Source organism: Primulina eburnea, chromosome 10 (assembly GCF_022965805.1).
Source record: "Primulina eburnea isolate SZY01 chromosome 10, ASM2296580v1, whole genome shotgun sequence".
Classification (NCBI taxonomy): Eukaryota; Viridiplantae; Streptophyta; class Magnoliopsida; order Lamiales; family Gesneriaceae; genus Primulina; species Primulina eburnea.
The window spans coordinates 4,367,310-4,379,310 of record NC_133110.1 but is presented as its reverse complement, the minus strand read 5'-3'; positions in this window follow the sequence as shown (position 1 = coordinate 4,379,310).

Below are 12,001 nucleotides of genomic sequence, written 5' to 3'. Positions count from 1 at the left end.
CGGATCAGCTCGATTTGCAGAGATCAAACGAACAAGAAACATTAGGACCGTAGTCTGTACGTATAAATATATATATATGAATCGCAAAAGAGGCCAGAAATGTAGGATTACAATTGAAAGAAAAAGGGAGCAAAAATTTCAAGAAAAAAGATAACGCAGGGAGACAGACCCGAAATCGAGCTGGGCAATTCGAAAGTGTTAAGAAATCTTCAGAATAGAGAACAAGAAAATAGAATCACCAAGCAATCAAGAACAAGAACACACGAAATTTACTTGGTTCGGATTTGAATATATAATCCTGCATCCAAGGTTCAGGGTTACAACCCCAATTGAATCTGTTAGGATCGATTCGGGGGAGCACCGTTGAGCTATAATAGCTCGGTTCTTGAAATATTGAACACCGATGAATTAAATCGAGTTTGATTTGAAACCAAGCGCCCCCCCGCTTGGTTTCAAATCAAACTCGATTTAATTCATCGGTGTTCAATATTCAAGAACCGAGCTATTATAGCTCAACGGTGCTCCCCCGAATCGATCCTAACAGATTCAATGGGGTTGTAACCCTGAACCTTGGATGCAGATTATATATTCAAATCCGAACCAAGTAAATTTCGTGTGTTCTTGTTCTTGATTGCTTGGTGATTCTATTTTCTTGTTCTCTATTCTGAAGATTTTCTAACACTTTCGAATTGCCCAGCTCGATTTCGGGTCGTCTCCCTGCGTTATCTTTTTCTTGAAATTTTTGCTCCCTTTTTCTTTCAATTGTAATCCTACATTTCTGGCCTCTTTTGCGATTCATATATATATATTATACGTACAGACTACGGTCCTAATGTTTCTTGTTCGTTTGATCTCTGCAAATCGGCTGATCCGCGGACATCAAGATTAAGTTCACAAGACAGGAGCCAATTTTGTTTTTTTTATATATATAGATAATGGTGGAATAATAAATTTAACTAGTCTTATACGTCCCTTGAATTTTAATACTCAAATTTTAACTTAAATGTCATTGTAGATATGAAATGGAAATTAATTCCAACATAAATTCAAAATGTACAATATTAATGTTTTTAGTTTAGTTTGGCCAGAGAATAATAATAATCTCAAACATGCAACTTTAATTAAATATCCTTATTTTAGAAACGTAATTTTTTCGTTTTTTATGTGTTTGAAGTTTTGCCATTTGATCCCCAGTATTATCAACAATGATTTTTTCTTGTATATATATTTCATTTGAGTATGTCTCTTGTGAGACGATCACGAATCTTTATTGTGAGACTGGTCAACCTTACCGATATTCACAATAAAAAATAATAGTATTTTAGTATAAAAATAATATTTTTTCATGGATAACCCAAAAAAGAGACATTTATCACAAAATACGACTCGTGAGAGCGTCTCGCGTTAATTTTTATCATTTCATTTTGGACAATTTAGATCCTTTATTTTGCAATTTAATTCTTTTTAATTTCCATGGAAGTGATTATATGACATTTAATTCTTTTTAATTTTTCAGCTGTGGTTGTATAGAAAAATATAAAATTGTTAATTAAAAAATGAAAAGATAAGAAAAGATAACATAAATAAACCAAAAAAAGCTTTTAACATAATTATAAAATAATCAAACATTAGTCAATCCATCGCCTGCTAACTTGTCGTTCGACAAACCTACACGCAAAATATCTATATTTAATTTTATAAATTTATATTGTATCATACATGCGTACATCATCTATATGTATACACCTACGTATGACATGCTGTCGTCATGTATGTGTAGTTTGTGACGTAATCTTTTTCAGAAAATGTCTGGGACTCTCGCTGGGTTTTACTTTACGGAAAATTGGGTTCAGTCCCGGCCGTCATTTTTTTTAGTTCAGTCCCTAGGTATTTTTTTAGTACCACATTTCCACATGAAGTGTACCACACTTTCCACATGAGTATACCACATTTTGTATGACATAATACCACAATTTTGTGGGTAGGAGTGAGTGAAGCCAAAGAATTTTTTTGATTGGGGATTTTTCAATAACTTCCCCTTTACTTTATGTATAATGATTATATATTATATTTATTTAAGAAAATAGGTTTGCGACCGACCAAAAATTATATAATCATCCCCTTTCTACACTTTATGTATTTATTTTTAAAAAATATTATCAGTGATTTAAATTACACTAATGCCAACACCTCACCTTTTTATTTAACTTATTAATCGATAATATTTATTTGCATTCTATGTTGAATAAATGGTGATTTGAAATTTCGTCGCGGCAAGCTAAAGTAATGCATGTTGCTAGCTACCAAATTATGTGTTCGTAAATTATTTTGATCCATATATATATCTACCACTGGAAAGTTCAATTTTCGTCGAGAAATTCTTATTAGACGGTGGCTCAAGATGAAGTGAACAAAAAATTGGAGATTTATTAACTTTGAAGGAAAATCAAAGCAACTTAATATAGAAAAAGTCAACAAATCAATAAAAATGTACAAGTTTTGTGCATTACCCCCATAAGTCGATTATCGTGGCACCAAAATGTGATTTGCTAGCCACACTCTAGTAATGTTTTCAAGTAAAAATTGAACATTTTGTGATAGATTGACCAAAAATAGTCGAAATTCAGAAGTTATTGTATCAAAACTATACTTAAAAAGACAATGGACCTAAATAAAAAATAAAAAATTACTAGACCAAAAAAAATATTTTCCCTTGTTATATATGTAGTGATTATGTCATGATCACTGAAAAATTAATGAGACAAAAGTAAGGTGAATGCTTAATATTGTTTTGTATTTATTTTATAGGTTGATAAATAAATTAAAATATGAAGTACCGAGGTGGTATTATTTAGTTAGGATAAAAACCATCTATGGATGGTCTGATATTGGACCATCTTTGTTACAGATTCTATTCATATTATTGTACATGTTATGTTTTGAGTTGTCTCGGAATAAATTCTATTTTCATATTATATTTCAATTGTAAAATTGGGTGAGAGATTTAATTATATATTCATGACACACTCGAATCTCGCAAAATAATACTTATATTTTAAGAGTGAGTCTCATGTGAGACCGTCTCATGGATTATAATCTGTGAGACGGGTCAACCTACTCATATTCACAAAAAGTAATAGTCTTAGCATAAAAAATAATATTTTTTCATGGATGACCCGAATAAGAGATCTGTCTCACAAATACAACTCTTGAGACTGTCTCACACAAGTTTTTGTCATATTTTAATTGATAAATTAAACAATTCTGAAGACATGCAGACCATCAATAATGTTTATTAATGTCACAATCAATGTATATATAATATGGAACAATTTTTATACACTTGCATAAAACTAACACAAAAAATCTTATGAGATAGTCTCACGAGTCAATTTTGTGAGACAGATCTTCTATTTGAGTCACCGATGTGAAAAATCTTATTTTTTATGTAAAAATATTGCTTGTTATTATAAATATAGACATAACTGACTAATACAAATTTGTGAAATCATCCCATAGTATACATATAACAAAACTATAATATAAAGGTGCGTTCGTACATGCATTGCATTTGTCTGGTATGGTTTTGTTGATTAGGATGACCCAAATATATAATCATTTGTGTGAACGGCATTTATTAAAATTGTGAACATTGGATATTTAGTTTTGTATATTTATTTTTTATAATTTTGTTTTTTTCTATAATTTTTTTTGTCATTTTTTATGAGTATTAATGTTACACTCTATATAACATAATTATGTCGTTATCACGTCGGTATCACATCCAAATATATAAAAAAACTAAAATTTTACCTAATTATCAAAAATAACAAACAAATTCGAAAGATGTATAAAATTAATATTAAAAAATCAAAATTATTTTCTTAATAAAATTTAGTCAAAACAGGACGCGTGGGAGCATTATGGCTAGACATTTTTCCGCTCTCGCACGTCGCTGTCATCAATTTATTTTTAAAGTATGTTGAATTGAATGGATCCATCGCATGTCGCAATGGGTTTAAAAAATGGCTAGTGAGATATAAAAATTATGCTGAGTTACAAAAATATTCGAATTTATTTAAGATTTTGGGTTTTTTTCTCTGATTATTCTCCGACAGTTCTTCAATGTTAGTTGTCCAGGCTGCTACCGTGAGTGTGTGTTATATTGATGATGCTTGTGTATATATATATATTGACGTTAATTGTTCAAGGAAGGTCTGATCACTCGGGATCCTCCCTTCAGTTAGCTAGACAACTCTGAAGACCAGGATAGATCACTCGAGATCCTACTATCGAGCCAGATCAGACCACATGAACTCATCCATCGACCCAGACCACCCGAGGTCATCCCACCAAAACAGGTCAGACTCATCTCATCAGATAAAAATCTTCACAGAAAAAGTATACATCTTGTCTATCCAACTCATTCAATCTACCCGAAAATCATCTCTGATTTCTAGATTATGCTTTGTCCCATTGCTAGACACATTAATTGACCTTTCATCCCTCCATTCTTCGCTAATATATATATATATATATATATATATATATATATATATATATATTATATATATATATATATATAACTTGTTACGCTCGACCAAGAAACAGAAAAAGAAAGAATAAAAGATTTGTTCGTAGCAACGAAAATTGAAGTATAAGTTCTTGATTATTGAAATTTTAATGAGAAAAAAAAGAAGTGGACGATTTAATGTTCGAATGAACTATTTAATATGCTGATAATAAATTATAGTATCATAAGATTCGACGACAAATATTTAATTAGAGATATTTTTAACCTGACCATCTTTGTGGGTAGATTCTATTTGCAGCGATACTGAATACTTATTATTATAGTTAGTTGGCTCGTACTTATAAATATATTATTATTATTTTATTATTATATAACATATAATATTATTGAGATTGATGAGTATATTTGATTACAAAATTTACAAACCGAAAAAAAAATCTATGGTTTTCAAACAAAGGAAGTTGTGTGAGAAAAACAAAAGTTTCAATAAATCTGCAGCGTTCGTCGTTGGCGAATGTAGTTTAAAGTGGTTTCGCTATGTTGAATCAAAGATCGTCTTATTATAAAACATAAGAATCAACATAGCTAAGATCACATTCTAGTTGAATGACTACTTTAACCGCCAATAAAAATTTTGATGTGATTTGATTGACAAGAAAATTATTCCCTTCAATCTTCCTTTTGTTTTAATGACGGCCAGTTCTTCATACGACTGAGGGAGGAGGCTTTTGAATAATAATATTATGTTAAGATTATTTTTATTATTTCTATTCTTATGTTTATCCAAGACAGAAAACCGATAGATTTAATTTATATCATAACGAATTAACATATCCACTCATCTATAAAACAAAGAGAAAGTATTATGCTCAAAAATTAAATATAAACACAACACACACACTATACAATTTTTTTTTATCATTATCCTAGGTTAAATGAAATTTGACAAATTATGGAGGGATTAAATTGATATTTGAATGATTAAATAAAAAAAAATAAAAATAAAAGTGTATGTGTGTTTAATTTAAAAACAAAAAACAAAAAAAAAAGTAAGGGTAAATTGGAAAAAAGTTGGTGTCCCCTCTAGGTAGTTAGTATGATGCCCTCACACTTAATATATAGTAGTAAGATAGTATAGATAGTATATATATTATATATATATCTATATATATATTATAATATATATATATATATAATTATATTATTATAAATATATATATATATATATATATATGTTATGTATGTATGATATTAATTGGTTAATTAATGAAGACCCAAAAACAAAATAAATGATCAAATAAAAACTATTAAAATCATTGAATGTTAATGGAATTAAACTATTTTCCAAAATGTCAGGATTGAATTCACAACATATATTGATATCATTTATAAAAAAAAATTAACCGTTAAATTCGAAGCCGAAAAACGATCAGAATAAAATGATCTTGTATATAATTTCAGGGAAAATGATTTTTTTGTTCCGTCCTGATTCATCTAATTTGAGTTTTGATACATCAATTTTCGAATTTTGATTTGATAATTATTTTTTTTTCATCTTCTATTATTTATTCCCGATTGTTTGACTTGTTCTTGTGTTTATGAAATTCATCAGAAACCAACATCACTGACTTGACCAACCACCCTCCGCCTACAAGATACAAAATATATTGCCCAATATATATTGTTCTAAATAAGTCGATTCGATTATATAAGAGTAGGTCTCTTGTTAGACGGTTTCACTAATCTTTATCTGTGAGACGTGTCAATCTTACCGATATTCACAATAAAAGTAATACTTTTAGCATAAAAGTAATAATTTTGATGGATGACCCAAATAAGAGATCCGTATCAAAATACGACGAGTACACCAATTTTTGCCTTATTAAAATTACATTTTTTCAATCAATATAAATTAATTTGTGATATTCCTTTAGATTAGCAAACTGAGAGTAGAAACTCGGCGCAATTGTCAATCAATTATTAAAAAAAGTAAGGTTTGTCGTTTGGGACGTTTATGTGAAGTAATCAATTTAACTCATAAAATGTGGATTAATTAATTTAAACAAATTTACATGAAACATTAACACTATGATTCATTAAGTATAGTTAGCAGGTGGGTTTCTTCAACGTAGGTACCAAGAGAGAGAGAAACTTCGTAGGACATCGCCTCCCCGCCCCCCCCCCATGATCTCTTAATTAATTTGTATTAATTGCCCTTTGCGCTCTTTTTTTTTTTGCACCGCAAATTTTCAGACAAGATAAGCTCATGAAGCCATACACTACCAGTTCCTACCCCCCTTTGCCTGTCCGAGGAGCCATCAAGCGTCGGATCTTCCTCCTTCTCTTTCGTATATTAGGCAACTGTTTCCTCCATTTTTTGGTCCCTTACTTTAAGGCACTAACTTTATAGATCAGAAGATATTCCATGTAATATGCATGTCTTTCGGACTTGGTCTTTCTTCGAGGTTTTTCCTGTTTGTAGCATGGCATGGTTTCGGTTTTTTCCACATTGGGATTCTATGTTAGATTCTGTTCTTAGGATGACAGCTATTTGTGATTAATAATAAAAGAGTCCGTTGTGTTATAGTGTTCAATAAATCTCGTAGACTCAAATTGATTTACAGAAACTGTATGTAGATAGATATACGTACGTGGAGACTGGAGAAAGAATTTGATTACAGATCTGATATATTCCTTCTTTTCTCTTCCAATATCCTAACTAATCCTAAGAAATGGCGATGCGCCGATGAGTACAGTAGTCTGGCACCAATATATTTATCAGTGTTTCAAAAACCGGCCGACGGTAGGCGGGGCGCCGCCTTCCAAGATGATGGCGTTTTTTCTTTTTACCAAAATATACGATTTTTTTTTTTTTTTATCTGTTATTTCTCCTATAATTCGTCGAGTTTGATTCTATATTCTTCCTGTATAAATTGGTTGAAAAATATATTAAATAATATTTTAAAAAAATTAAAAAAATTTATTGGAGGTTCTAACGACGCCTACATGATACTTATTTCAAAATCTTTAAAGAATATTAGAGGCCCCACGGGTGAAGGTAGAACAAAGAAAAAATGGATTGGATATTCTTGTAAGAATAATTATCGAAACTTGTTTTTGTGGATAAAAGGGAATTTTTGACTCTTCTCCGAAACCTACGTATACTGAAAGTTGCATAAGTATAGAGTTTAAACTTACAACGACTTCAAGTACAGTCGTACGTTGACTTTACAAACGATCTCCATTTCTCAGATGGGCCAAAACTTGTGTAAGACGGTCTCCAGGTCGTATTTGGGAGACGGATATCTTATTTGGTCATTCATGAAAAAATATTATTTTTATGCTAAAGGTATTACTTTATATTGTGAATATGGGTAAGGTTGACCCGTCTCACATATTTAGATCCGTGAGACGGTCTCACATGAGAACCACTATCCCAAATGTCACCACCAGTTTATTCCATCGTAATTAAAACTATTAATGTATATAAATACAATCGAACTCATATTTAAAATAAAATCAACCAATAGGATCATCAACATTAGTATAAAATTAATAATAAAAAATTATATAATAGAATTTTAGGAAATAATTAAAACGCAAAATTAATTATTATAAACGTTATTTTAAAAACTTTAAACGACCAATCATGATGTATATTTGTCCCTCGGGGAGTATGTGGGAATGTGTATTGGGCCGTCGAAACAATCATATCGTAATGGATCGTTGATATTTGGGCTATCCCACTTTTACAATTTGGAAATTGAAATTATGACGTCACCACTCTTAATGACAACTGTTTCTGCCACTAGCTTTTGCCTTGGCCTGGTCATGGTCGTAATAATGTCATTCAAAATTTTTAAATCGTAATAACAAATCAATCGTTATGTTCTTGTTTTTTTTTATCCAATAGACAAAAACTTGTGTGAGACGGTCTCACGAGTCATATTGTGAAACAGATCTCTTATTTAGGTCATCCATTAAAAATATTACTTTTATGCTAAAGTATTACTTTTTATTGTGAATATGGGTAAGGTTGACCCGTCTCACAGATTAAGATCCGTGAGCGATCTACATTAGACTCACTCTTCCAATATGAACGATTATCGTCAATAATAATAGGTATTTTGCGTCTACCTTTAGACCGTTTGGGTTTGAGATTTACCCATCCCATTTATAAAAAAAAAAAATTAGATTATAATCAAGATTTTTAGCAGATATATTATTCTATATTTACAAAATGAATACACAACAAAAATCCCAATAATGAATTATGACGATTAAATTAGGCCGTTGGTTTGCATTGTGACATAGGTAATAGCCGATCTATTTTAGTAGCATCGTTTTTTGGTGTTTTCTCACTAAATCCAAAATTCAATATTATTTTTAAAGATAGATACACTTCAGAAGACCAAATTATAACTATTCACAAGAAACTTAGATTTTTCTTTTCTTTTTTTTTTTATATCTCAAAGTTATCATTATGACTTCATCAAAAAACTTTAGTTTATGATTATATTTGTGTTAATAAGTTTTGTATGTAATTAAACTTATATATTATATATTGATGCCACCCGGGTCGAACAGTGGAGTCGGGTCGGGAACTCTACCAGGTAAGCTATCAAGAATACGGGAAGAAATATGAGCTAAGACGGCGAACTGGAGGAAGATTCTTCGTTGGCCTTTGAAAAAATCTGCCAATAAGAAAAACAACCCGTGAATGGGCGCCGGAGGGGGTCCCGGCGTGGCCACTCCGATGCTTAAGTCAGCAGGGTACTCAAGCAATAAAACCAATGTAGCCAAGTGATGGCTGTGATATTGGTGTGCAATAAATGAGTGTGTTAAATGTTTATTAATATCTGAATGAAGGAATAAATGCAAAACCTGGTATTTATGTGGAGGAAATAATGATGACCTCGTTTTTGGGACGTGCGCATTAAATATACTAGGGCGCTGTTTACCCTATTGTTCTGACATGTCAAATCTATATTAGTCATATCCCATCTGTCCAGTCACTCATTAATGTTAACAGGTCGGCCGCGTTATTTTATTAAGTCAACATCATTAAATGCCTCCCTCGCTTCGAGATGTCAGAAGAGAAGTTATACCAGAACTCTGGTGCTATGTCCTGAATCAACCACTCGGGAGATGGGCTGTCCGACCCGGGCATCGCTCATGGGCCTGACCCATGACCCGAGCATTCCCGGATCAACTGCCCGGGACATATGAATGCTCGGGTCATGGGTCAGGCCCATGACGATGCCCGGGTCAGGACAGCCCATCTCCCGAGTGGTTGATTCAGGACATAGCACCAGAGTTCTGGTATAACTTCTCTTCTGACATCTCGAAGCGAGAGAGGCATTTAATGATGTTGACTTAATAAAATACACGCGGCCGACCTGTAACATTAATGAGTGACTGGACAGATGGGATATGACTAATATATGATTTGACATGTCAGAACAATAGGGTTATATCAGCCGCCCTAGTATATTTAATGCGCACGTCCCAAAAACGAGTCATCATTATTTCCTCCACTATAATACCAGGTTTTGCATTTTTCCTCATTCAGATATTAATGTTCCGCGTGTTAAACATTTAACACCACCATTATGCCACCAATATCACAGCCATCACTTGGCTACATTGGTTTTATTGCTTGAGTACCCTGTGACTTAAGATCGTGTCCATGCGGGACCCCTCCGACGCCCATTCACTGTTTTTTCTTATTGGCAGATTTTCAAAGGCCAACGAAGAATCTTCTTTCCAGTCCGCCGTCTTAGCTCATATTTCTTCTCGATTCTTGATAGCTTACCTGATAGAGTTCCCTACCCGACTCCACTGTTCGCCCCGGGGTGGCCTCATCTATTTATATATATATATATATATATATATATATATCTATATTATATATATATAATAAATTTATTCTGGAGAATTCAAAAAACAGATTACATAATGAGTTCGATTACCAAAGTTTTAAGTTTAGATCACCGCAAAAATATTTCTAATTTATAGTGATGTTGGAATTCACGTTTTTATTCTCATTATTAATTATTATATATAATAGATTAATCACTTTATAATCAGATTGGTTCTCTTATCCTTGTGATACTGTCGAGGACCAGTGGTCCTGCAACAAAACCCTATACACATTATTATCAAATTGCCTATAAATAACTATCAAATACATAATGAATTGATAGATGCAACAAAATTATGTGATTTGGGTTCGTTCTGATGAGTTAAAATATGATAATTTTTGTCGCAAAATGTCTTGGCCGAGCTTCCCTTCATTCAATATTATTCGAGTAGAACGTTTCTCTGATTGGTAATCTCCTGAGCTGGATTTATGTATAGACAAACAAACGTCACGGACGTTGGAGAGGATTTGGGCCTAGTCCCTCTGATATTTAAGTCAGTTCAGAAAGCAACTTAAGTGCGAGTATATAAAGTTGTGCAAGCAAGTAATGAATGAAGTAAAACCCATATAATACTTGTATTTATACGGAGGCTAGGTATCTTGTGTCACGCTCCGAGACCGAGGGTAGTCGACACTGACGTTGTTCAAACAATCACTAATCACCAAACAACAAGCCCATAGTACAGTATAAACAAAAATCAGTTTATATTATAAATACCATCAAAATATAATCGTTTTTACAACGTAACCTCTAAAATGATAAAATTCTGCAAAGCGCCGGTATTGCCCAAAATTCGACGACTGTTTTACTGTACCAAGAGGAGTATTTCCAGCGTGGTTATGTCATCATTCAATGTATCATACAAAACTTTTCTAAGAAATCACCTATCTCAGAAAACTGCCTCAAGTCGAGTACGCTTCACTTTGGAGTTCTTATGTGATGATTCCCTAAAAAAAAGATGAACTTCTTGATATGGTAGTATATATCACTTCTTTTCAATCCATCCTCTCAACTGCACAGTCGAATACATGAATAGTTTTGAAATGTCTTTCATTCGGTATGAGATCGGTTCATTCATGTTCTTTTCACATAGAGCCTGTCACCGCTCATTGTCCGTGCAAACCTCATGGCAACAGCGATAACCCCCGCCCTCTTTGGCCCCGGGCATCACACCATGTATGGAAGAAACTTTTGTTAGGAAATAACTTCATATGATAAGAACTCTAGTTTTGACAAGATTGTGTCGATCTTAACTTATCTTATAATTCAAATAACTATCCATATTCTCTCGTGATTCTTTTTCTATCATGAAATATTTGTTCAAAAATTATACAAATAGGACTTATTCGCATTCGTTCAAATATATACTCGGGTAGGAGAGCTCTTATCCGGATGCCTCAATAACCATGTGCTCCGATGTTTAGACTTTACTTGACAGATTTTTCTCAAACAGATAGAGAAATGAGCCGGACTTGTATAGGTTTTTGGCCTTGTACATTGATCCGAATTCTATTTAATATGCACCCCCACCATCACCTTGGCT